The sequence below is a fragment of the Triticum urartu genome, chromosome 5, assembly GCF_003073215.2.
Source record: "Triticum urartu cultivar G1812 chromosome 5, Tu2.1, whole genome shotgun sequence".
In the NCBI taxonomy this organism is placed as follows: domain Eukaryota; kingdom Viridiplantae; phylum Streptophyta; class Magnoliopsida; order Poales; family Poaceae; genus Triticum; species Triticum urartu.
Window position 1 is genome coordinate 501,072,119 of NC_053026.1, and position 26,691 is coordinate 501,098,809.

Sequence of the window (26,691 nt, forward strand, 5' to 3'; positions counted from 1 at the left end):
GGTGGCTTTGGCGCCATGGGAGGCATGAGTGGCTTCGGAGATACCGTGGGCAGTTTAGGTGCCATGGATGGCTTTGGAGCTACCATGGAGACCATGGGAGGCATGGGTGGCTTTGGAGCACCCCCCGATGCTATGGCCGCCATGGGAGGCATGAGTTTTGCTTCTCTCATGGGAGGCATGGGCCAGCCGCGATGGGCGGAATGTCTTCCGGTGTGCCTCCTCACACACATTTCCATGAAGATGTCGTTGAAGATCTTGCCAACACCGTCGGAGCTTCACGTGATGCGGTGCGCGATGAGGAGGAGGAGGAAGAATCATCTTCGGAGGAGGAAGAATCGTCTTCCGAAGATGAGGACGAAGACGAGGACGAGGCTTGACGTGTCTTTCGTTTGTGTCATGAACTTGGTTTGCATTTTGAACTTGGTTGGATGAACTTGTGGGCATGATTTTGAACTTGTGGGCATGAACTTTTATTCATCAACTTGTTTGCGTGAAATTTATATGTCATGTTCATTGCATTTTGAAGGTTTCAAATCCATTTTGTGTCCAAAATGCAACATATCCAATGCCCCAGCGAGTCGCGCGCTGCATTTTTTGCGCGCTACTGGAGTGGCGCGCGCACGCTGCATTTTAGCGCGGCTATTGGAGCTAACGCTGCCAGCCGCGCAAAACCAGGCGAAGGGCGCGCGGTAAAGTAGTTTTTTTGCGCGCGGCGTGTAGCGCGGCTGTTGGAGATGCTCTAAGATAAACAAATTTCATGCAAATGCCTTTATATCTGATTAAAACATACATCAAAAGTTTTCCCATCTCCCCTCTCTTCCAACAGCTCTCCTATGCCTACACAACCTTCTTCAGAATAAACTTCACTTGATAAGCTTACTAGATCACATTACATGAGATGCTTCTTTGTCGAGACTATTTATTCGGCTATCTCAACCTTGCGGGTTGTCATCGCCATGGTCTGGCCAACAATAGTGCCAAATGGAGAGTTCATCATGTCTCAGGAAGAGAGATCACAACAGGGAGTTGATACGAACCTTTGGAGAGGACATGATTCTTGGAGCGTTGCCAACATTGGTATACAATCATATTCGTGTTATAAAAAACCCAGATTATTCTTGTTCATAGAACAAAGTAGAAAAAGTTCATCTAATTGGTATTTTAGCAAGTAGAACAAAGGAAAAAACTATGCATTTTTTTCTATCAAAAGAAGGGGAAATGTGACAATTTAGCGAGGTAGGTCCGTCCAAGAAACTAGTTCTCGCTCCATTGTACAACATCGAGTGACACATTGATTTGATGAATTAGCAGCCCCAAAACTAGTGCTGAAATAGTTGGAATAATTTGAAGGTAACAATGTCACAGTTTCACCATGCCTTTCTAACTCATGATTTCTCTTCATGTAAGTGCATCTAGTGCCACCCCTAGTTGGTTTTGAAGTATTGACGACAAACCTAGTTGAGGGACTAATGTGTTTGTGAGAATTGCAGGATAACACAGGTAAAAGTCCCTCATTGATTCGGTTTTACTATCATAGATGACCCCTAAAAATGTATGAAGACATTGAAGCCAAAAGTGATATATGAAGATATTCACATTGAAGACTATGACAAAAGAAGACACGTTATGAAGCCTATGGAGCTCGAAGACTTAGATCTTTTGTAGTTCTTTTTCTTTTGTGTTGAGTCATAGAAACCACCGTACTGATAAGTGTGGTCCAGGAGAACCAGTCAGAATGACTGAAGTGATGCCTAAAACAAAAACCTATGTCTTCAAGTGAAGACAATGAGAGCGAATCTTGTCCAGAGCCGGACAAGTCAGCTTTGCTTGTAGCCCAAGTAAAGTTGCCATGAGAGTTTGAAATCTGACCGTTGAGACACGTGTCAGTTCCTTAGTGACCCAGGGTCATTTCGGACAAATCAGGTCGGGTTGCCAAGTGGCTATAAATAGCCCACCCCCTACAACCATAAACGGTTGGCTGCTCAGATTTCAGTGCACGGCTTTTGTCGTTTGAGAGCAACCCACCTCCAAGCCTTTGAGAGAAAATTCCTAGCGAGGAGAAAAGCCCTAACCACCCAGAGCCAGAGAACATTGGGCATCACTTAAGTCTTCTTGTCTGTGTGATCTGAAGACTTATTACACTTGAGGACTGTGCATCCCCAGACGGTTAGGCGTCGCATTCAGAGCATCCAAGAGACATTGTGGATTGCCAGTGAACGAAGTCTGTGAAGGTTTGGGAGTCTACCTTGAAGACTTACCAGAGTGATTGGGCGAGGACTATGTGACCATAGCTCAAGGAGAATACGGTGAGGACTTGGTGTCCTGAGCTGCGTGTTCAGGACTGGGTGTCCGGGACTGTGTGTCCTAAGGTTTAAATACCTAGCCGCTCCAACCAGACGTACAATTGTCACAGCAACTGGAACTGGTCCAACACATCATTGTCTTCAATGAGTCACTGGTTACATCTTCACTTCCTTTTTCTTACTGTTACTCATTGTGAAGCCATTGCATGCTTGCTCCATCTTTTGTCTTCACAACGTGAATGTATGATCTGTTTGGCTTCATAACTTCTTCCTACCTGATCCTTATTACACTGCAGCTGTTTGTCATTGTGCTTTCACTCTATTGAATACTTGACCATGGCTTGCCTAGTGTAATCTAACTTCCGCTGTATAGTAATTGGCATATCTTCGCTGTTTGTCTTCATAACTCCCACGTTTTGAAGACTTTCATCAAAATCGTCTATTCACCCCCCTCTAGTCGATATAACGCACTTTTAATTGGTATCAGAGCAAGGTGCTCCCTTGTTCTGTGTGATTCGGTTTAACCACCTGGAGTTTTAGCTATGTCGACTGCAGGGATAATCAAAGTCTCCGCTGCGTGCCCCGTCTTCGATGGAACTGAATATCCCTACTGGAAGAATAAGATGCGCATGCATCTTGAAGCCATTGACGTCGACCTATGGTATGTCGTCGAGAACGGCGTTCCCAAGGCTGGAGAAGGTGTCACTGCTGCTGATGTCAAGAAGTTCACTCAACTGGACTCTACTGCCAAAAATATCATCTGTGGTCATCTGACAAAAGGACAGTATGGCCGTGTGAGTGCCTTGAAGACATCCAAGCTGGTCTGGGACTGGCTCTCCAAGGTCAATGAAGGCATCTCAACCCAGAGAGATCAGAGAATCAGTGTTCTTCGCAACCTCTTCAACCGCTTCAAGCGAAATGACAATGAGAATGTCCAGCACACATTTGACCGGCTCACTGACATCACAAATGAGCTTCAAGCCCTCGGCGCCACTGAGATCACCAAACATGAAATCGTCAAGACGCTGCTGAGATCACTTGATAGTTCGTTTGACATCCTAGCCCTGATTATTCAAGAATGTCCTGATTTCAAGACACTCGATCCGTTTGACATACTTGAGAGGCTCAACACACATGAGTTTCAGCTTTCTGAGAAAAGAAATATCTACGGTTCAAACTATGGGCGAACTCGTGCCTTGAAAGCAAAAGCTGTTTCCTCATCTGAAGAAGAATCTGACAGCAGTTCTGATGATCCTGAAAACATTGGAAGGGAACTTGCAATGCTAGTGAAGAAGTTCCAAAAATTCACCAAGAAGAAAGGCTTCAGAAAATCTTCACGATCAAACTCAAGGAATGATGAAGTTTCTGCTCATGACTACAAGAAGAAAACATGTCACAAGTGCAAAAAAACTGGACACTTCATCTCTGAGTGTCCACAGTGGGACAATGAGAACAGAAGGAAGAAGAAGAGCAAGGAATATGACTCTGACGACAAGAAGAAGAAGAAATACTCAAAGTCTTCTTTCAAGTCTTCCTCAAAGTCTTCATCACACAAGAAGAGCTCATCTGGCAAGGCACGTGCGTTTGTTGGCAAGGAAATGGATTCTGAGGAGGAGTCCGCTTCTGAGGAGGCGGAGGTGGAGTCTAAGGAGGAGTCTGATTCTGGCATTGCAAGTCTGGCTACAGCATACGTCGCCAAGTCCATCTTCAACACTGAAGACAATGACTTCATCACCGACACCGATGCAAATGACAAGGACGACTCCACTCCTACCTACTGCTTCATGGCACGCAGTGCCAAGGTAAACACACGCACTACTCGCTATCAAACATCCAGTGATGATGACTCTGATTGTGATTCAAAACCCAGTTACAAAACACTTGCTAAAATTGCAACTGAACAACAAAAGGCCATGGAACATATTCAAAAACTGTTAGACAGAAGCGATGATCTGTTGGGTGCTGAAATGACTCGATTTGAATCCTTAATTGAAGACATAAAAAATCTTCACGTTAAGTATCAGGAACTTGAAGATCGTCTTGATACTCTCTCAACAACTCATGAAAAGCTTTCCTATGATTATCTTCAAAGGAAGCAAGAACTTGAGAAATTGAGAGTGGCTCATGAAGATCTTCAAAAGGAAAACGAGTCACTTCGCACCGAACAGATTAGTTCCGCTCAGGAAGGATTTGAACCACCATGTCTTAAATGCATTGAGCGTGATAATGCTACTTCTGTTGCTGAATGTTCCACTGCTACTGCTGTTGCAATATCTTCAACTGTTGATGTGGTAACTAACCCCTCTGCTGAGGATACCACTGCTATTGCTGATGAGAATGCTAGGTTGAAGACATTGCTTGAAACAGGGATGTACAAAAGTCTTAAAGGACATCAGACATTATGTGATGTCCTCAAGAAGCAGATTCTGAACCGAAACCCTAGGAAAGAGGGTGTTGGGTTCGTAAGGAAAATAAATTCAGATGGCTCTTACTGGAAACCTGAGTAGTACCCCAAAACCACATGGGTTGCTGCAAAGGAACTTTCAGCAGATCCATCCAATTTATCTGGCTTCACTTGTGCTAACCCCATTATTATTGATGAATCCTTTGATGCAAACTATAAACTGTTTAAGAATTAGAATGGTGAAGTGTTTGCCAGGTATATTGGTACTAACTGCAGGAATGGACCGCCTATGAAGAAGATCTGGGTTCCGAAAAAGTGTCTGGAAAATCTTCCTGTGAATGTCTTCATGACACCTCACTTGAAGAAGACAAACCTCAGACCAAAGGCTTCATACGGTCCAAAGGCTTCATACAAACAGAGGACTCACCTGAGTCACACTAACACAAATGTTTTGCAGGGAAACCATATTCAGGCATATGAATATGAGAGCAGCTCATCAAACCGTCATGTTCATATGACCAAAAATTATTCTGCTTATTCTTATGAGTACTATTGTCCACCTGCAAGACTGTTTGCTAAGGCTTCAAAGCCAAAATTTTCAGATGCTGCACTTAGACTTATTGCTTCTAAGCCACCCTTGAAGATGTAGGTGGTTAAGAAGGCTTAACTCTCTTTTGCAGGGAAAGGTCTCCAGCAAAAAACCAAAATCTTCTAACGCTATTGCTGGGGACCTTAAAAATCTTGTAGGGCGCAAGATAAAATGCCCGAATGGCATCATTATGTACTTCGTTCCTGAATCGCATGCTACTCCCCCTATTAGTCCTAATCTGAATCTAAGTTTTCATAACCCACTGGTTCGTCAAATGTTTTTGCTTCACAATTCTCTTCGTGAAGCCTATCCCCCTAACTGCACTATAGGTATGACACCAGCGTCTTCAAAGTCTTCAGAATGGATTATTGACAGTGGGTGTACAAATCACATGACTGGCAAAAGAGGCCTTCTTATGGACTCAACCTTACGTCCATCTGACAAGAGCCACATCACATTTGCTGACACTGGTAAAAATAAGGTATTGGGTCTAGGTAGAGTTGCAATCTCAAAGGATCAACACATGGATAAAGTCATGCTTGTTGAATCCCTTGGTTTCAACTTAATGTCTGTCTCAATGCTTTGCGATTTGAACATGGTCGTAATATTTGGAAAATATCGTTGCCTGGTACTAATGGAATCTGACAAGTCTCTAGTGTTTGAAGGGTATCGGAAAGATGATTTGTATGTGGTAGATTTCTCAGCAGGGCCACAACTTGCAGTATGTCTTCTTGCAAAAACTTCAGAATGCTGGCTTTGGCATCGGAGGCTTGGGCATGCTGGCATGAGGAACCTCCACACCCTTGCGAAGAAGAAGTATGTCATAGGCATCGAGGGAGTCAAGTTCAAGAAAGATCACTTATGCGGTGCCTGTGAAGCAGGGAAGATGACGAGGGCAAAACATCCTTCGAAGACAATCATGACTACTACTCAACCCTTCGAACTGCTCCACATGGATCTTTTCAGTCCCACTCACTACTCAACTTTTACTACTACTGCTTGCCTCTATGGCTTCGTCATTGTTGATGATCACTCTAGATATACTTGGGTGCACATAATCCTTTACAAGACTGAAGTGCAGGATGTCTTCAGACGCTTCGCCAATCGAGCTATGAACAATTTTGGCGCCAAGATAAAGCACATCAGAAGTGACAATGGCACTGAATTCAAGAACACTGGCCTTGATACATATCTTGATACCTTGGGCATCACACATGAATTCTCAGCTCCGTACACGCCACAGCAGAATGGCGTCGTCGAACGCAAGAACAGAACACTCATTGAGATGGCCAGAACGATGCTAGATGAATACAAGACTCCAAGAAAGTTCTGGACTAAAGCCATTGACACCGCATGCCATACAATCAATCGTGTTTATCTTCACAAGCTTCTGAACAAGACATCTTATGAACTCCTAACTGGCAAGAAGCCAAATATCAGTTACTTCAGAGTATTTGGCGCAAGGTGCTGGATCAAGGACCCACATCACACTTCAAAATTTGCACCAAAAGCACATGAGGGTTTTATGCTTGGATATGGAAAGGATTCGCACTCCTACAGAGTCTTCAATCTCTTTCATTACAAAGTGGTTGAAACAGTGGATGTGCGGTTCGATGAGACAAATGGTTCACAAAGAGAGCAACTGCCAAATGTGCTAGATGAAGTTCCAGCTAGTGAATCAATCAAGCTTATGGGAACTGGAGAGATTATACCTTCTGAAGCTCATCCTGAAGAAGAACTTATCATCTCAGCACCTGATCAACATGAAGACAATGCTCAGCCTGAAGACATTCCTCCCAACAACAACATAGATCAGCAAGAGCAAAGTCTTCGCCCTTTACATCCTCGTGTTGCCAATGAAGTGCAGATTGACAGAATAATTGACAGCATCAATGCACCTGGTCCACTCACTCGTTCAAGGGCAACTCAGCTAGCAAATTTCTATGGGCACTTTGCATTCGTCTCAATATCAGAACCCAAGAAAGTTGAAGAAGCCTTCATGGAACCTGAATGGATTCAAGCTATGCAAGAAGAGATTCAACAGTTTGAGCTAAATAATGTATGGGAACTGGTTAAGCGTCCTGATCCACGGAAGCACAACATAATAGGCACCAAATGGATATACCGCAACAAGCAAGATGAGCATGGTCAAGTTGTCAGAAACAAAGCTCGTCTCATTGCTCAAGGATATACTCAAGTGGGGGGCATTGATTTCGATGAAACATTTGCTCCTGTGGCTAGGCTTGAAGCCATACGCATACTGCTGGCCTATGCAAATCATCATAACATACTTCTGTATCAAATGGATGTGAAAAATGCCTTTCTCAATGGCAAGATTGAAGAAGAAGTGTATGTTGCACAACCGCCTGGCTTTAAAAATCCAAAACATCCTGACATGGTATACAAGCTCAACAAGGCACTGTATGGCCTCAAACAAGCCCCTAGGGACTGGTATGACACACTCAAATACTTCCTGAAGAGCAAAGGCTTCATACCTGGTTCCCTGGATCCCACTCTTTTCACGAAGACATATGATGGTGAACTGTTTGTGTGCCAAATATATGTGGATGACATTATCTTCGGCTGCACCAATCAGAAGTACAGTGAAGAGTTTGGATATATGATGCAAGAGCAATATCAGATGTCCATGATGGGGGAGCTGAAGTTCTTCCTTGGTCTTCAAATAAGACAACAACGAAATGGCATCTTCATATCTCAAGAGAAGTATCTTAAAGATTGCCTGAAGAAGTTCGGTATGCAAGACTGCAAAGGCTTCACAACACCAATGCCAGCCAAACATCATCTGGGTCTTGACGACAATGGTAAAGAGTTCGATCAAAAGGTATACCGCTCTATGATTGGTTCTCTGCTTTATTTATGTGCATCTAGGCCAGATATTATGCTTAGTGTTTGCATGTGTGCTCGATTTCAAGCGGCACCAAAGGAATCGCATCACTTAGCTGTGAAGCGAATTCTTCGATATTTGGCTCACACCCCAACTCTAGGATTATGGTATCCAAAGGGCTCAGAGTTTGATTTGGTTGGATTCTCGGATGCTGATTATGCTGGTGACAAAGTTGATCGCAAGTCTACATCAGGCACATGTCACTTTCTGGGACGATCACTTGTATGTTGGTCTTCAAAGAAGCAGAACTGTGTATCTCTCTCCACTGCTGAATCTGAATACATTGCTGCTGGATCTTGCTGCACTCAGCTTCTGTGGATGAAGCAAACACTCAAGGACTATGGCATTCATATGAAGCGAGTGCCACTTTACTGCGACAACGAAAGCGCCATCAAGATTGCCAACAACCCAGTTCAACACTCGAAGACAAAGCACATTGAAATTCGTCATCACTTTTTCAGAGATCATGTTGTGAAGGAAGACATTGATATCATACACGTCAACACTGAAGAGCAATTGGCAGATATCTTCACCAAGCCCTTGGATGAGAAGAGGTTTTGCAAGTTACGGTGTGAGCTAAATATCCTGGAATCCTCAAATGTCCTGTGATCAGGCACACATCCTAACACTTATGCATATGATGACTTAGATGTACAACGCACAAAGTAAAGTATATCTTCAATCAATGAAGACATACATTCTAAGTGTGAATACATTAATGTGGAATTTGACTTTGGAGCGCCACGATAATTGTGCGCCGTGTCTGGGTCTAATACTTCCTATACGGTGGGTAACGCCACCACCAAACGTTTCATTTTGAAGTGTTTCACTCATGGCGTTACCCTGCAATGTCTTCACATTTGATTTGGCTTCGAACTCAACATATTTTCATGATTATCTTCACTATGTTGACTACAGATATATATATATGCTAGTGTTCTGTCTTCTACAGCATTCACTTATAGCTATGTCTTCGTGTTGAATCTTTTGAACTAAGTGAATGTGATCGGACCCCAATCTTCTCTATGCTTTCTATCTCAAACTCTATCTCTCTAAGTCATATGCATTCTATTGAAACTGTCGAATGTCTTCACTGCGTCCTTGTCAGCAGAAGATATAGAGACAACCATAAAAGTCCGCTTTCAATGATCATTCCTCCACATAAAATCCGGAGAAGCAGGAACGACCGCCCGACAATCCAGGCGTGCGTGGGATGTGGAACAAACCCCAAACTTCCGCAAACTGGCCACGCGTTCCTCAGATGCGAATCGCCAGGGGCACCTGTGTAATAGCACAGTGCCGCCCCTGTGCCTATAAATTCACACTTACCGCGGTCATTATCTCCTTTTTCCACCCTCGCACGAACCCTAGCGCCACCGCTAGCTCTCGACGACGCCGGCGACGAAGCGCTTCGCTGCCGCAACTTCTCCGACGCCGTCTTCACGCCGATCGCGGACATCGTCCTCTTCGCCGTCGCCGTAGGTGTCTTCCGTCGCCAAGTTAGGGCACGGAGGATTGAACTGCTCGGCATCATCTCCCACTCCATCTAGCAGTTCCAAGTGTGGTAAATAAAACTTCTTTTTACAGCCCCTTTTGATCTCATGGTTCTGTCACTTTCTACCATAAGAAGTTTCTCTTCACACAAGTTAGATCTCTCAATCTGCATCTCATAACATGCCTAGTATATTCACTTGTGCTTCATGAAGTAGTTAGATTCCACACTTGTACTGATCTGTGGGTTCGTACAAATCTGGAACCAACTTCTTATCTATGAGTGAATGTCTTCGCACGATGAGGTCAATGTCTTCTAAACTGATTAATCTTCAAAATCTTCTGAGAATGCATATGACCTCTTCCCCTTCCCTCGCACCTTAATGCTGTCACAGGTACATGTCTGTGGGAGAATCCTTTGGTTCTCATAGTCTGCATTCATTTGCAGAATTCCTACAGCATCACATAAATTCTCCTGAAGCCAGTTCCTGTTGGTCCAGCAAAAGAAAGCCTTTGAAGCCTTTGAAAGTTTTGAAGCCTTTCAAGTTAAAGTTTATGGCTTCAGAAGCAGCAGCAAGGAAGGGGGGCAGACAGCGACGTGGAGGAACTTCCAAAGATCTGCCTGAAGACCTGGCAGAAATGTATAAAACAGATCCTGAAAAGAATTATGGGCAGCGCAAGACCCGAATCCAATGGATTCGACGCTATTGGGCAGAACAATGGTTCAAATACCGCTTCACAACCCAAGAGTATGCTGAGAAAAGTGCCATCAAAAGACCGTGGGGAGACATCTTATACAAGAACCTTGTACCCAGGTCCAGAGATGAAGCTATTTCCCAAAGCTTCTATCCATGCATGGTTCGTGGGCCACAGCCTGATGATGCACATCCGTCGTCACTACTCTGGTGTCGTGACGACAATCTGTTCAAGCACAACTTCAGTTTGCCCAACAATCAGCGAAGCAGAACAAGAAGAAGTTGGGGTTAGACTTCAACCCTGGTCCCTCAACACCAAGGGCAGATGGCACACGCGACGCAGAACCCAATATCATCGGTCCGTATGCCATCCTTGAGGGCCTCATCACCCGCATCTTAGCCCAAGGGACTGCCGTGAATGACCCTCCAGCTGACACTGAGTCTGATGAAGCTTTTGCTGTACCGAAGCCAAAGCAGTCGAAGAAGCCAAAAGCTTCAAAGCCGGCCCCTTCATCAAAAATCTCAAGGGCGAAGCCATTGGCAACTGCACCTCCTGAAGACAGTGTGCAGTCTGAAGACGTATTCCGCGTCTCCAAGCCCCAGAAGGCCAAGGTGCCTCAGCCACACACCGGCAAAGAGCTCACAGCTGCTGCCATTCTGCGCAGCGAAGCCATTGATCTGTCAAGTGATGAACATCTTGGAGATGACGCTCTAGAGCAGCTCATCAAGAGCAGAGAAGAAGCTGAAATCTTCAACAATTTGCCTCTCTTTGATGTCGCCATCATCCACAACTTCATCGACGAATGGTTTGCCACACCAAACATCAGCTTCAAAGATCTGCAGCTGCCCGTTGGCCTCAGCGTCGCCTTCCAAGGCGCTATTGCTTCAGAACTTGCAATTGCCCAGCGCATTGTTGAACTGAAGCAGAAAATTGATCATGAAAAGGCTCAGTTCAAGAATAATATGGCCAAGCTCAGCGTGCAAGAAGTGAAGAGTTTCAAGACCATGTTGCATGAGCTAAAGGAAAATTTTCTGAAGAAGCGTGCAGAAGCTCAGGGTTCACGTGAGCGGATGAAGTCTCTGGCTGAAAGATGTGTACAAGCCTACAATGAGGCTAAGAAGCGCAAGGCACTTGGGCGTCCTGGCATCGACCCCAAGATGGCCGCGAAGAAGAAGAAGAAGCCTGCTATGGCTGAACCAGAGGCACCTAGGCAAGAAGCAGTTCCAATTGTCTTCCCAACTGCAACGACTGGCTCGAAGCCAAAGAGCCGGTCAACAGCTTCAGAGCTCAAGAAGACAAGAACTGCTGAGGCTGAAGCCAGGAAGAGGAAAAGCTCTGAAGCCTCTCCTACTGCCCCCAGCAAGAAGAAGCGAAAGATCAAGAAATCTCGGGCTGCTCCCACAGAGCCCTTGATAGTTGAACCTATTTCTATGGTTCACCCCAACGCAGAACGACAACTGACAGTTCATGAGCCTGTGTCCACAGAGGCTCTTGAAGCTGAAGACATACCAGCAGCCGATCCCATTGCTGCTGAAGACATTGGTCATCAGGACAATGTACAAGATGATGCAGCCCTTCCTCAGTCTGAACAAAGCGAACTCATCAGCATTGGTCGTCCTTTGACGCCAATTGCACAAGATGCGTCATGGGCGGATCGCCCTCAAGAGGAAGAAGACAATGAGGCCCAGCCCACACCAACCCCACAGGTGTCGTCTGCATTCCGCAGGCTTCGCAAAGGTCCAAGGCCTCAACTCTATGCTGAAGACATTCCGGCTGCATCAGCCGCAGAAGAAGCACCACAAGAGCCCACTCCTATGCTCCACCAAGAAGCAGTTCTCTAGGAGAACGTGCTTGTGACTGACCCTCCAGCTAGTCAAGCGGAGGCTGAAAATATTGAGGCTGCCACAACCAACACTGAAGCCAATGTGGAGCCCTCCCCACCAAAAGCTTCAGAAGACAGCGAAGCTACTGATCCAGACACTTCTATTCCTGAGTCTGCTGCAGGTCCTCAATTTGATTACCATGTTGAGCATAGGCCTCATGTCCAGAAGCCAGCCCCAAGGCTGCCAAGGTTCCCAGGTCCTGCATCAGCACCTGGCTCCTTTAACATCAATAGCTTCAAGGCAGATAATACGTTCTTCAACAGCTCCAAGAACCCCTATTCAAGGGAAAGGATTTCATCAGATAGGTTCTGGAGCTATCCTCAGCGCAGCTACTATTCATGCATCCTATACAACCAAGGTCGCATCTTCCCGCACAAGCGCCTTGATGTTGAAGCCATTGCTGGTCTGCCCTGTTTAGAGGAAGCGCTGGATTGCTTCAAGCAAGTGGGTTTGCTGCAGTTTATAACTGATGAAGAGCACTGGAATGAAGAGTTTCTGTTGCAATTCTATGCCACCCTACACATCAAAGGATACAACAGAGATCCGAAGACTTGGGCCTTGGAGTGGATGACCGGCAATGTCCATCACGAAGCCAATGCATTCGATATCATTGTGCTCACCGGCCTGCCCACTCCCGGCGAACTCTTCGAGGAAGGCTGTCCACTACACACTGAAGCTCTTGAGAGCATATTCCAGAGGCCTGGACCAAATATGAGTCAGATGCTCTCCATGATGAAGCCATTGCCCCACGATGCTCCTTATCCAACAGAGTTCTTTGTTGAAGACTTTGAGTACCTGCCCAGAACCATCTATCACATTCTCCGACGGACTCTCTGGCCTATTAAAGGGCACTCTCCAAATGCCAAGATCGAGGGTGCAATGAAGACTCTGATATTCTGTATTCTTCATGGCAAATGCTTCAACGCACAGAATCTCTTCATACGCCAACTAGCTGCATCAGGCTCAGATCTGTTTGGTTTAAAGTACTATGCTCCTTGGGTAATGAGACTGATCAAGCTTCACTCTGCGATCTCATATCAGCCCTCAGCCCGCAACCATCGGATCTTCTTGCCAGATGTGGATACCTCTGCTGAAGCTATATATCCTGAGCCTGCCAAGCAACCTTTGAGTCTTCAGAATGCAGAACACCAGAGCTTCACTCAGAACGATGAAGGTGTTGAAGCCATCTCCAGGGTGTATCCTTTGGCTGGCACTACACGTGCGCCACACCCTGCTTCAACTGAAGCCACTGATAGTGCAACTGCTTCAAGACCCAAGAAGCGTGCTCGTGTTCTCAATGACCGAGAGCTTCTTGTGGCCCTTCATCAAAAACAAGATAGGCATCATGACTGGCTAAAGCGTTAGATGAAAAGCCTCTTGGTGGATGTCAACCGTCTTCGAAATCTTGCCACCAAGAATGCTTTCGTTACCCATGAAACCTGTCGTCGTACATGGAAAGGGCTATCAATGATGTGTACTGAAGCTGAACTTGAAGAGGATGGCTTCACTGAGCGATTCAAGTTTGACACCACACCTCCTAGAAGGGCTGTGATGCGAAGCACACCATCACTTGAAGACTCTGAGTTTTCTTCATCTGCTGCCACAGTCACTGTCAGAATCATTGATGAAGAAGACGATGCTACCTCACCGCCACCTGCTTCAGCACCTCCAAGCTCTTCTGCACCGCCAAACACCTCCAACGACCCTGCTGCTCCTGGGAACGAGTAGACACTCTATGTCTTCAAACCTTTTTGGTCCTTACTGACAAAAGGAGGAGAAGCATATGGGTTGATAGTCTTCAAGCGGGTCCATATGGGCGGGTGCTTTATGTTTTGTTATATTTTGCTTCGTGCTTACAACTCTCGTTTTTTGCTACATTTGGTTCTTACGAGTTGTAACACTTAAACCAGATGGTCGTCTGCTACTTGTTTGCCACCCTATTGTGCGAAGATAAATTCCGCACTTATCTCATTCTGCAGACGTCCATTTTCCATTATGCATGTCTTTATCTTTATATACTTTCACATGCATAGTGGATTGTCATCATAAGCTGAAGTGGATCTCCAAGTACAACCTGCCATGTGCATTTGCATTCCAAAAGCAAATTAACTTATATGCACATCTTCAGGGGGAGCCCTTGCAACTTATGAAGACAATTCCTTATCCTTTACAATTTCACAGACTATATTCCCCGTTGAAAACTTCAACTAGTTTGTCATCAATCACCAAAAAGGGGGAGATTGTAAGTGCATCTAGTGCCACCCCTAGTTGGTTTTGGAGTATTGACGACAAACCTAGTTGACGGACTAATGTGTTTGTGAGAATTGCAGGATAACACAGGTAGAAGTCCCTCATTGATTCGGTTTTACTACCATAGATGACCCCTAAAAATGTATGAAGACATTGAAGCCAAAAGTGGTATATGAAGATATTCACATTGAAGACTATGACAAAAGAAGACACGTTATGAAGCCTATGGAGCTCGAAGACTTAGATCTTTCATAGTTCTTTTTCTTTTGTGTTGAGTCATAGGAACCACCGTACTGATACGTGGGGTCCAGGAGAACCAGTCAGAATGACTGAAGTGATGCCTAAAACAAAAACCTATGTCTTCAAGTGAAGACAATGAGAGCGAATCTTGTCCAGAGCCAGACAAGTCAGCTTTGCTTGTAGCCCAAGTAAAGTTGCCATGAGAGTTTGAAATCTGACCGTTGAGACACGTGTCAGTTCCTTAGTGACCCAGGGTCATTTCGGACAAATCAGGTCGGGTTGCCAAGTGGCTATAAATAGCCCACCCCCTACAACCATAAACGGTTGGCTGCTCAGATTTCAGTGCACGGCTTTTGTCGTTTGAGAGCAACCCACCTCGAAGCCTTTGAGAGAAAATTCCTAGCGAGGAGAAAAGCCCTAACCACCCAGAGCCAGAGAACATTGGGCATCACTTAAGTCTTCTTGTCTGTGTGATCTGAAGACTTATTACACTTGAGGACTGTGCATCCCCAGACGGTTAGGCGTCGCATTCAGAGCATCCAAGAGACATTGTGGATTGCCAGTGAACGAAGTCTGTGAAGGTTTGGGAGTCTACCTTGAAGACTTACCAGAGTGATTGGGCGAGGACTATGTGACCATAGCTCAAGGAGAATACGGTGAGGACTTGGTGTCCTGAGCTGCGTGTTCAGGACTGGGTGTCCGGGACTGTGTGTCCTAAGGTTTAAATACCTAGCCGCTCCAACCAGACGTACAGTTGTCACAGCAACTGGAACTGGTCCAACACATCATTGTCTTCAACGAGTCACTGGTTACATCTTCACTTCCTTTTTCTTACTGTTACTCATTGTGAAGCCATTGCATGCTTGCTCCATCTTTTGTCTTCACAACGTGAATGTATGATCTGTTTGGCTTCATAACTTCTTCCTACCTGATCCTTATTACACTGCAGCTGTTTGTCATTGTGCTTTCACTCTATTGAATACTTGACCATGGCTTGCCTAGTGTAATCTAACTTCCGCTGCATAGTAATAGGCATATCTTCGCTGTTTGTCTTCATAACTCCCACGTTTTGAAGACTTTCATCAAAATCACCTATTCACCCCCCCTCTAGTCGATATAACGCACTTTCACTTCATCACCATCTTCCCTCTCATGGCCTGCAGTCTTGGCTCCACTTCTTTCATGGTAGGCCTCTCCTCTCCTCTATGCTTTAAGCATGCCATCGCAAGGGAGGCCATCTCGTCGATCTGTCTTTCCGTACCTTCCTCAAGAACTTGAACATCGACGATCTGCTTGATGGTGTTATCTTGTTGCCTTTGAACAAAGTAATGGCATAGGTTTTTATTTTCACCATGGGAATTGAGAAAGATCGACTTTTTCCTTGTAAGGGGCTCGACAATTATCACACCAAAACTATAAACATCACTCTTTTCAGTTAGTTGGCTTGTGTGGTAATACTCGGGATCCAGGTATCCAAATGTACCTTGCACTGCTGTGACTACACGAGTTTCATCAATGGAGATGGATCTTGACGCTCCGAAGTCTGCAACCTTCGCACTGAAGTTATGAGTCAAGAGTATATTGGCAGATTTCACGTCTCTGTGAAAGATTGGTATAGAAGCAGCGGAATGCAGGTAAGCAAGAGCACTTGAAGCCTCACTAGCAATTATAATACGATCGTCCCATGTTAAAGAGATCCTGGAACTGAGGTTGTCACCATGGAGGATTTCAGACAATGCGCCGTTGGATATGAACTCATACACAAGCAAAGGTACATCTGACTCGAGGCAGCATCCAAAAAGTTTTACCACATTTCAATGATTGATTTGTGACATAATGGCAAGCTCGTTAATGAATTGATCAATCTCTATTTGATCAACCAATTTGGACTTCTTTATGGCCACCACGCGCCTATCTAATAAAATCCCCTTGTAAACGGTACCATGCTCTCCAAGGCCTAGAATGCGTGTGGAGTCAAAATTGCCGGTTGCCTTTTCTAACCCATCCAAAAAAAATATTTTAGTGCTATGCATGGCACTTTCATCCGATGAGATCAGTTGTTCCAAGAAAAGACCTTTGTTTCTGCGGAAGTGCGCCTTTCGAACTCTACTTTTAATACCTTGGTTCCACCTTCGTGTTGGGTTTCGTAGTAATTTCAAAAAATTTCCTACGCACACGCAAGATCATGTGATGCATAGCAACGAGGGGGAGAGAGTTGTCTACGTACCCAACGCAGACCGACTGCGGAAGCGATGACACGACGTAGAGGAAGTAGTCGTACGTCTTCACGATCCAACCGATCAATCACCGAAACTACGGCACCTCCGAGTTCGAGAACACGTTCAGCTCGATGACGATCCCCGGACTCCGATCCAGCAGAGTGTCGGGGAAGAGTTCCGTCAGCACGACGGCGTGGTGACGATCTTGATGTACTACAGCAGCAGGGCTTCGCCTAAACTCCGCTACAGTATTATCGAGGTATATGGTGGCAGGGGGCACCGCACACGGCTAAGGAATAGATCACGTGGATCAACTTGTGTGTTCTAGGGTGCCTCTACCTCAGTATATAAAGGAGCCAAGGGGGGAGGGGGGTGCCGGCCAAGGAGAGGGCGCAGGAGGAGTCCTACTCCTTCCGGGAGTAGGACTCCCCCCCCAATCCTATTCCAACTAGGATTCCCAAGGGGGAAAGGGGGAGAAGGGTGGCCGGACACCTCTCCTAGTCCTAATAGGACTAGGGGAGGGGGGAGGTGCGCAGCCCCCTTGGGCTGCCCCTTTCTCCTTAACACTAAGGCCCATGAAGGCCCATATGGCTCCCGGGGGGTTTCGGTAACCTCCCGGTAACCCGGTAAAATCCCGATTTCACCCGGAACACTTCCGATGTCCAAACATAGGCTTCCAATATATCAATATTTACGTCTCGACCATTTCGAGACTCCTCGTCATGTCCGTGATCACATCCGGGACTCCGAACAACCTTCGGTACATCAAAATGCATAAACTCATAATGTAACTGTCATTGTAACCTTAAGCGTGCGGACCCTACGGGTTCGAGAACAATGTAGACATGACCGAGACACGTCTCCGGTCAATAACCAATAGCGGGACCTGGATGCCCATATTGGCTCCTACATATTCTACGAAGATCTTTATCGGTCAGACCGCATAACAACATACGTTGTTCCCTTTGTCATCGGTATGTTACTTGCCCGAGGTTCGATCGTCGGTATCCAATACCTAGTTCAATCTCGTTACCGGCAAGTCTCTTTACTCGTTCCGTAATACATCATCTCACAACTAACATATTAGTTGTGATGCTTGCAAGGCTTATGTGATGTGTATTACCGAGAGGGCCCAGAGATACCTCTCCGACAATCGGAGTGACAAATCCTAATCTCGAAATACGCCAACTCAACATCTACCTTTGGAGACACCTGTAATGCTCCTTTATAATCACCCAGTTACATTGTGACGTTTGGTAGCACCCAAAGTGTTCCTCCGGTAAACGGGAGTTGCATAATCTCATAGTCATAGGAACATGTATAAGTCATGAAGAAAGCAATAGCAACATACTAAACGATCGGGTGCTAAGCTAATGGAATGGGTCATGTCAATCAGATCATTCAACTAATGATGTGACCTCGTTAATCAAATAACAACTCATTGTTCATGGTCAGGAAACATAACCATCTTTGATTAACGAGCTAGTCAAGTAGAGGCATACTAGTGACACTTTGTTTGTCTATGTATTCACACATGTATTACGTTTCCGGTTAATACAATTCTAGCATGAATAATAAACATTTATCATGATTATAAGGAAATAAATAATAACTTTATTATTGCCTCTAGGGCATATTTCCTTCAGTCTCCCACTTGCACTAGAGTCAATAATCTAGATTACATTGTAATGATTCTAACACCCATTGAGGCTTGGTGCTGATCATGTTTTGCTCGTGGAAGAGGCTTAGTCAACGGGTCTGCAACATTCAGATCCGTATGTATCTTGCAAATCTCTATGTCTCTCACCAGGACTAGATCCCGGATGGAGTTGAAGCGTCTCTTGATGTGTTTGGTCCTTTTGTGAAATCTGGATTCCTTTGCCAAGGCAATTGCACCAGTATTGTCACAAAAGATTTTCATTGGACCCGATGCATTAGGTATGACACCTAGATCGGATATGAACTCCTTCATCCAGACTCCTTCGTTCGCTGCTTCCGAAGCAGCTATGTACTCCGCTTCACATGTAGATCCCGCTACGACGCTTTGTTTAGAACTGCACCAACTGACAGCTCCACCGTTTAATGTAAACACGTATCCGGTTTGCGATTTAGAATCGTCCGGATCAGTGTCAAAGCTTGCATCAACGTAACCTTTTACGGTGAGCTCTTTGTCACCTCCATATACGAGAAACATATCCTTAGTCCTTTTCAGGTATTTCAGGATGTTCTTGACCGATGTCCAGTGATCCACTCCTGGATTACTTTGGTACCTCCCTGCTAAACTTATAGCAAGGCACACATCAGGTCTGGTACACAGCATTGCGTACATGATAGATCCTATGGCTGATGCATAGGGAACATCTTTCATATTCTCTCTACCTTCTGCAGTGGTCGGGCATTGAGTCTTACTCAACTTCACACCTTGTAACACAGGCAAGAACCCTTTCTTTGCTTGATCCATTTTGAACTTTTTCAAAATTTTGTCAAGGTATGTGCTTTGTGAAAGTCCAATTAAGCGTCTTGATCTATCTCTATAGATCTTAATACCTAATATGTAAGCAGCTTCACCGAGGTCTTTCATTGAATTTTTTTTATTCAAGTATCCCTTTATGCTATCCAGAAATTCTATATCATTTCCAATTAGCAATATGTCATCCACATATAATATCAGAAATGCTACAGAGCTCCCACTCACTTTCTTGTAAATACAGGCTTCTCCGAAAGTCTGTATAAAACCAAATGCTTTGATCACACTATCAAAACGTTTATTCCAACTCCGAGAGGCTTGCACCAGTCCATAAATGGATCGCTGGAGCTTGCACACTTTGTTAGCTCCCTTTGGATCGACAAAACCTTCCGGTTGCATCATATACAACTCTTCTTCCAGAAATCCATTCAGGAATGCAGTTTTGACATCCATCTGCCAAATTTCATAATCATAAAATGCGGCAATCGCTAACATGATTCGGACGGACTTAAGCATCGCTACGGGTGAGAAGGTCTCATCGTAGTCAATCCCTTGAACTTGCCGAAAACTTTTTGCGACAAGTCGAGCTTTGTAGACAGTAACATTACCATCAGCGTCAGTCTTCTTCTTAAAGATCCATTTATTTTCAGTTGCTTGCCGATCATCGGGCAAGTCAACCAAAGTCCATACTTTGTTCTCATACATGGATCCCATCTCAGATTTCATGGCTTCAAGCCACTTTGCGGAATCTGGGCTCACCATCGCTTCTTCATAGTTCGTAGGTTCATCATGATCTAGTAGCATGACTTGCAGAACAGGATTAGCGTACCACTCTGGTGCGGATCTTACTCTGGTTGATCTACGAGGTTCAGTAGTATCTTGATCTGAAGTTTCATGATCATTATCATTGGCTTCCTCACTAACTGGTGTAGGTGTCACTGAAACAGTTTTCTGTGATGTACTACTTTCCAGTAAGGGAGCAGGTACAGTTACCTCATCAAGTTCTACTTTCCTCCCACTCACTTCTTTCGAGAGAAACTCTTTCTCTAGAAAGGATCCATTTTTAGCAACGAATGTCTTGCCTTCGGATCTGTGATAGAAGGTGTACCCAACAGTCTCCTTTGGGTATCCTATGAAGACACATTTCTCCGATTTGGGTTCGAGCTTATCAGGTTGAAGCTTTTTCACATAAGCATCGTAGCCCCAAATTTTAAGAAACGACAACTTTGGTTTCTTGCCAAACCACAGTTCATAAGGCGTCGTCTCAACGGATTTTGATGGTGCCCTATTTAACGTGAATGCGGGCGTCTCTAAAGCATAACCCCAAAACGATAGCGGTAAATCAGTAAGAGCATCATAGATCGCACCATATCCAGTAAAGTATGATTACGACGTTCGGACACACCATTACGCTGTGGTGTTCCGGGTGGCGTGAGTTGCGAAACTATTCCACAGTTTTTCAAATGTATACCAAACTCGTAACTCAAATATTCTCCTCCACGATCAGATCGTAGAAACTTTATTTTCTTGTTACGATGATTTTCAACTTCACTCTGAAATTCTTTGAACTTTTCAAATGTTTCAGACTTATGTTTCATTAAGTAGATATACCCATATCTGCTTAAATCATCTGTGAAGGTGAGAAAATAACGATATCCGCCACGAGCCTCAATATTCATCGGACCACATACATCGGTATGTATGATTTCCAACAAATCTGTTGCTCTCTCCATAGTACCGGAGAACGGTGTTTTAGTCATCTTGCCCATGAGGCACGGTTCGCAAGTACCAAGTGATTCATAATCAAGTGGTTCCAAAAGTCCATCAGTATGGAGTTTCTTCATGCGCTTTATACCGATATGACCTAAACGACAGTGCCACAAATAAGTTGCACTTTCATTATCAACTCTGCATCTTTTGGCTTCAACATTATGAATATGTGTATTACTACTATCGAGATTCAATAATAATAGACCACTCTTCAAGGGTGCATGACCATAAAAGATATTACTCATATAAATAGAACAACCATTATTCTCTGATTTAAATGAATAACCGTCTCGCATTAAACAAGATCCAGATATAATGTTCATGCTCAACGCTGGCACCAAATAACAATTATTTAGGTCTAATATTAATCCCGAAGGTAGATGTAGAGGTAGCGTGCCGACCGCGATCACATCAACTTTGGAACCGTTTCCCACGCGCATCGTCACCTCGTCCTTTGCCAGTGCCCGCTTATTCCGTAGTCCCTGTTTCGAGTTGCAAATATTAGCAACAGAACCAGTATCAAATACCCAGGTGCTACTGCGAGCTCTAGTAAGGTACACATCAATAACATGTATATCACATATACCTTTGTTCACCTTGCCATCCTTCTTATCCGCCAAATACTTGGGGCAGTTCCGCTTCCAGTGACCAGTCTGCTTGCAGTAGAAGCACTCAGTTTCAGGCTTAGGTCCAGACTTGGGTTTCTTCTCTTGAGCAGCAACTTGCTTGCCGTTCTTCTTGAAGTTCCCCTTCTTCTTCCCTGTGCGCTTTTTCTTGAAACTAGTGGTCTTGTTAACCATCAACACTTGATGCTCCTTCTTGATTTCTACCTCCGCAGCTTTCAGCATTGCGAAGAGCTCGGGAATAGTCTTGTTCATCCCTTGCATATTATAGTTCATCACGAAGCTCTTGTAGCTTGGTGGTAGTGATTGGAGAATTCTGCCAATGACGCAATCATCCGGAAGATTAACTCCCAATTGAATCAAGTGATTATTATACCCAGACATTTTGAGTATATGCTCACTGACAGAACTGTTCTCCTCCATCTTGCAGCTATAGAATTTATTGGAGACTTCATATCTCTCAATCCGGGCATTTGCTTGAAATATTAACTTCAACTCCTGGAACATCTCATATGCTCCATGACGTTCAAAACGTCGTTGAAGTCCCGATTCTAAGCCGTAAAACATGGCACACTGAACTATCGAGTAGTCATCAGCTTTGCTCTGCCAGACGTTCATAACATCTGGTGTTGCTCCAGCAGCAGGCCTGGCACCCAGCGGTGCTTCCAGGACGTAATTCTTCTGAGCAGCAATGAGGATAATCCTCAAGTTACGGACCCAGTCCGTGTAATTGCTACCATCATCTTTCAACTTTGCTTTCTCAAGGAACGCATTAAAATTCAACGGAACAACAGCACGAGCCATCTATCTACAATCAACATAAACAAGCAAGATACTATCAGGTACTAAGTTCATGATAAATTTAAGTTTAATTAATCATATTACTTAAGAACTCCCACTTAGATAGACATCCCTCTAATCTTCTAAGTGATTACGTGATCTAAATCAACTAAACCATAACCGATCATCACGTGAGATGGAGTAGTTTTCAATGGTGAACATCGTTTATGTTGATCATATCTACTATATGATTCACGCTCGACCTTTCGGTCTCCGTGTTCCGAGGCCATATCTGCATATGCTAGGCTCGTCAAGTTTAACCTGAGTATTCTGCGTGTGCAAAACTGGCTTGCACCCGTTGTAGATGGACGTTGAGCTTATCACACCCGATCATCACGTGGTGTCTGGGCACGACGAACTTTGGCAACGGTGCATACTCAGGGAGAACACTTCTTGATAATTTAGTGAGAGATCATCTTATAATGCTACCGTCAATCAAAACAAGATAAGATGCATAAAAAGATAAACATCACATGCAATCAATATAAGTGATATGATATGGCCATCATCATCTTGTGCTTGTGATCTCCATCTCCGAAGCACCGTCATGATCACCATCGTCACCGGCGCGACACCTTGATCTCCATCGTAGCATCGTTGTCGTCTCGCCAATCTTATGCTTCCACGACTATCACTACCGTTTAGTAATAAAGTAAAGCATTACATCGCGATTGCATTGCATACAATAAAGCGACAACCATATGGCTCCTGCCAGTTGACGATAACTCGGTTACAAAACATGATCATCTCATACAATAGAATTCAGCATCATGCCTTGACCATATCACATCACAACATGCCCTGCAAAAACAAGTTAGACGTCCTCTACTTTGTTGTTGCATGTTTTACGTGGCTGCTACGGGCTTAAGTAAGAACCAATCTCACCTACGCATCAAAAACCACAACGATAGCTTGTCAAATAGACTCCGGTTTAACCTTCTCAAGGACCGGGCGTAGCCATACTTGGTTCAACTAAAGTTGGAGAGACAGTCGCCCGCAAGCCATCTATGTGCAAAGCACGTCGAGGGAACCGGTCTCGCGTAAGCGTACGCGTAAGGTTGGTCCGGGTCGTCTCGTCCAACAATACCGCCGAACCAAAGTATGACATGCTGGTAGGCAGTATGACTTGTATCATCCACAACTCACTTGTGTTCTACTCGTGCATATAACATCAACATAAATAACCTAGGCTCGGATGCCACTGTTGGGTTTCGTAGTAATTTCAAAAAATTTCCTACGCACACGCAAGATCATGTGATGCATAGCAACGAGGGGGAGAGAGTTGTCTACGTACCCAACGCAGACCGACTGCGGAAGCGATGACACGACGTAGAGGAAGTAGTCGTACGTCTTCACGATCCAACCGATCAAGCACCGAAACTACGGCACCTCCGAGTTCGAGCACACGTTCAGCTCGATGACGATCCCCGAACTCCGATCCAACAGAGTGTCGGGGAAGAGTTCCGTCAGCACGACGGCGTGGTGACGATCTTGATGTACTACAGTAGCAGGGCTTCGCCTAAACTCCGCTACAGTATTATCGAGGTATATGGTGGCAGGGGGCACCGCACACGGCTAAGGAATAGATCACGTGGATCAACTTGTGTGTTCTAGGGTGCCTCTACCTCAGTATATAAAGGAGCCAAGGGGGGAGGGGGGCGCCGGCCAAGGAGAGGGCGCAGGAGGAGTCCTACTCCTTCCGGGAGTAGGACTCCCCCCCCCCAATCCTATTCCAACTAGGATTCCCAAGGGGGAAAGGGGGAGAAGGGTGGCTGGCCACCTCTCCTAGTCCTAATAGGACTAGGGGAGGGGGGAGGTGCGCAGCCCCCTTGGGATGCCCCTTTCTCCTTTCCACTAAGGCCCATGAAGGCCCATATGGCTCCCGGGGGGTTCCGGTAACCTCCCGGTAACCCGGTAAAATCCCGATTTCACCCGGAACACTTCCGATGTCCAAACATAGGCTTCCAATATATCAATCTTTACGTCTCGACCATTTCGAGACTCCTCGTCATGTCCGTGATCACATCCGGGACTCCGAACAACCTTCGGTACATCAAAATGCATAAACTCATAATGTAACTGTCATCGTAACCTTAAGCGTGCGGACCCTACGGGTTCGAGAACAATGTAGACATGACCGAGACACGTCTCCGGTCAATAACCAATAGCGGGACCTGGATGCCCATATTGGCTCCTACATATTCTACGAAGATCTTTATCGGTCAGACCGCATAACAACATACGTTGTTCCCTTTGTCATCGGTATGTTACTTGCCCGAGGTTCGATCGTCGGTATCCTCAATACCTAGTTCAATCTCGTTACCGGCAAGTCTCTTTACTCGTTCCATAATACATCATCTCACAACTGACATATTAGTTGTAATGCTTGCAAGGCTTATGTGATGTGTATTACCGAGAGGGCCCAGAGATACCTCTCCGACAATCGGAGTGACAAATCCTAATCTCGAAATACGCCAACCCAACATCTACCTTTGGAGACACCTGTAATGCTCCTTTATAATCACCCAGTTACGTTGTGACGTTTGGTAGCACCCAAAGTGTTCCTCCGGCTAAACGGGAGTTGCATAATCTCATAGTCATAGGAACATGTATAAGTCATGAAGAAAGCAATAGCAACATACTAAACGATCGGGTGCTTAAGCTAATGGAATGGGTCATGTCAATCAGATCATTCAACTAATGATGTGACCTCGTTAATCAAATAACAACTCATTGTTCATGGTCAGGAAACATAACCATCTTTGATTAACGAGCTAGTCAAGTAGAGGCATACTAGTGACACTTTGTTTGTCTATGTATTCACACATGTATTACGTTTCCGGTTAATATAATTCTAGCATGAATAATAAACATTTATCATGATTATAAGGAAATAAATAATAACTTTATTATTGCCTCTAGGGCATATTTCCTTCAGAGCCGTCCGAGACGCCGCTCAGTAGGCGCACCCGCGACGCTGGCCTCGTCATCAACGACGGCGGCCGTGGCTCCTCCTCCTCGGGCCCTCCTCGCCTGGTCAAGCCGAAGAGGGAGCCAGGGCTGGCGACGGTGAAGCCGGAGCCGGGGCTCACCGCCTTGAAGCCGGAGCCTGCTCTCGCCGAGGAGGCCGACGAAGAAGAGGCCGCCTTGAAGTGGGCGCGCGAGGACTACGCGCGCATGGAGCTGGACCGCCAGCGCCGCGCTCTGGAGGAGATCGCCGAACACCGCCGCCGTGAAGCAGCGCGCCGGGGCGAGGGGTCGAGCAGCGGCGCCGGCCGTGTCAAGGAGGAGAAGCAGGAGGACGACGCCGACGACGACTACGCCCTGCTCAGCGCCTACTTCGGCCCGTAGTTTATGGTTTTTTTCCGTTCATTTTATTCATGTAAAAAACGTCTAAATTTCGTCGAAATATGTCGTGTTTGTTGAAATTTGGCCGTGTTTGTTGAAATTTGGCCGAACTGTGGGGACGTCTGAGGCCCGACCTAGGGGCGATGGCTGGGGACGTGCTCGCCCCCATGCCGAAAAAAATGCCGGCTCGCCCCCAAGCGGCGATTTTCGGCGTGTCTTGGGGGCGCAACGGCTGGATATGCTCTTAGAGAGGGGAGACAGAGAAGGACGCCTCGACCAACACAGTGTTACCAGGGTTTCCTCACCTTTGTCGGATACTCGCAGGGGGAGGGGTGGTGGAAACGACGGGACCTTGTTTTGCGTGTGTCCAATAGTCTAGGCTAGGTTTGTGTCTCACCCGGCGGTGTTTGGATGGTGATGGCATCGGCTGTCGGAATTAAATCTCCCTGGTCTGGCACCCTGATTGGTTCGAAGGGATCCTGAGGCGATTCCAGCCTTTTCCCCGGTTGGGCAAACCACGGGCTAAGTTGCACCTGGGGAAGTAAACAAACCCATTTGGTAGGATGTGAGGGGAGAAGATCCTTGGCCTTTCCACGGCCTGTCCCCGGGTCAGATATCCTGGTGTCGACAGGTCAGGGAGAAAATCCTCGCCTCGTTCGCCTG

The 26,691-nt window shown here is 45.6% G+C and overlaps 1 pseudogene; it reads right to left on the minus strand.

Moving 5' to 3' along the window:
- Window positions 1-1,228: 1,228 nt before the first annotated feature.
- On the minus strand, window positions 1,229-25,859 carry LOC125507239 (annotated as a pseudogene).
- Window positions 25,860-26,691: the final 832 nt, after the last annotated feature.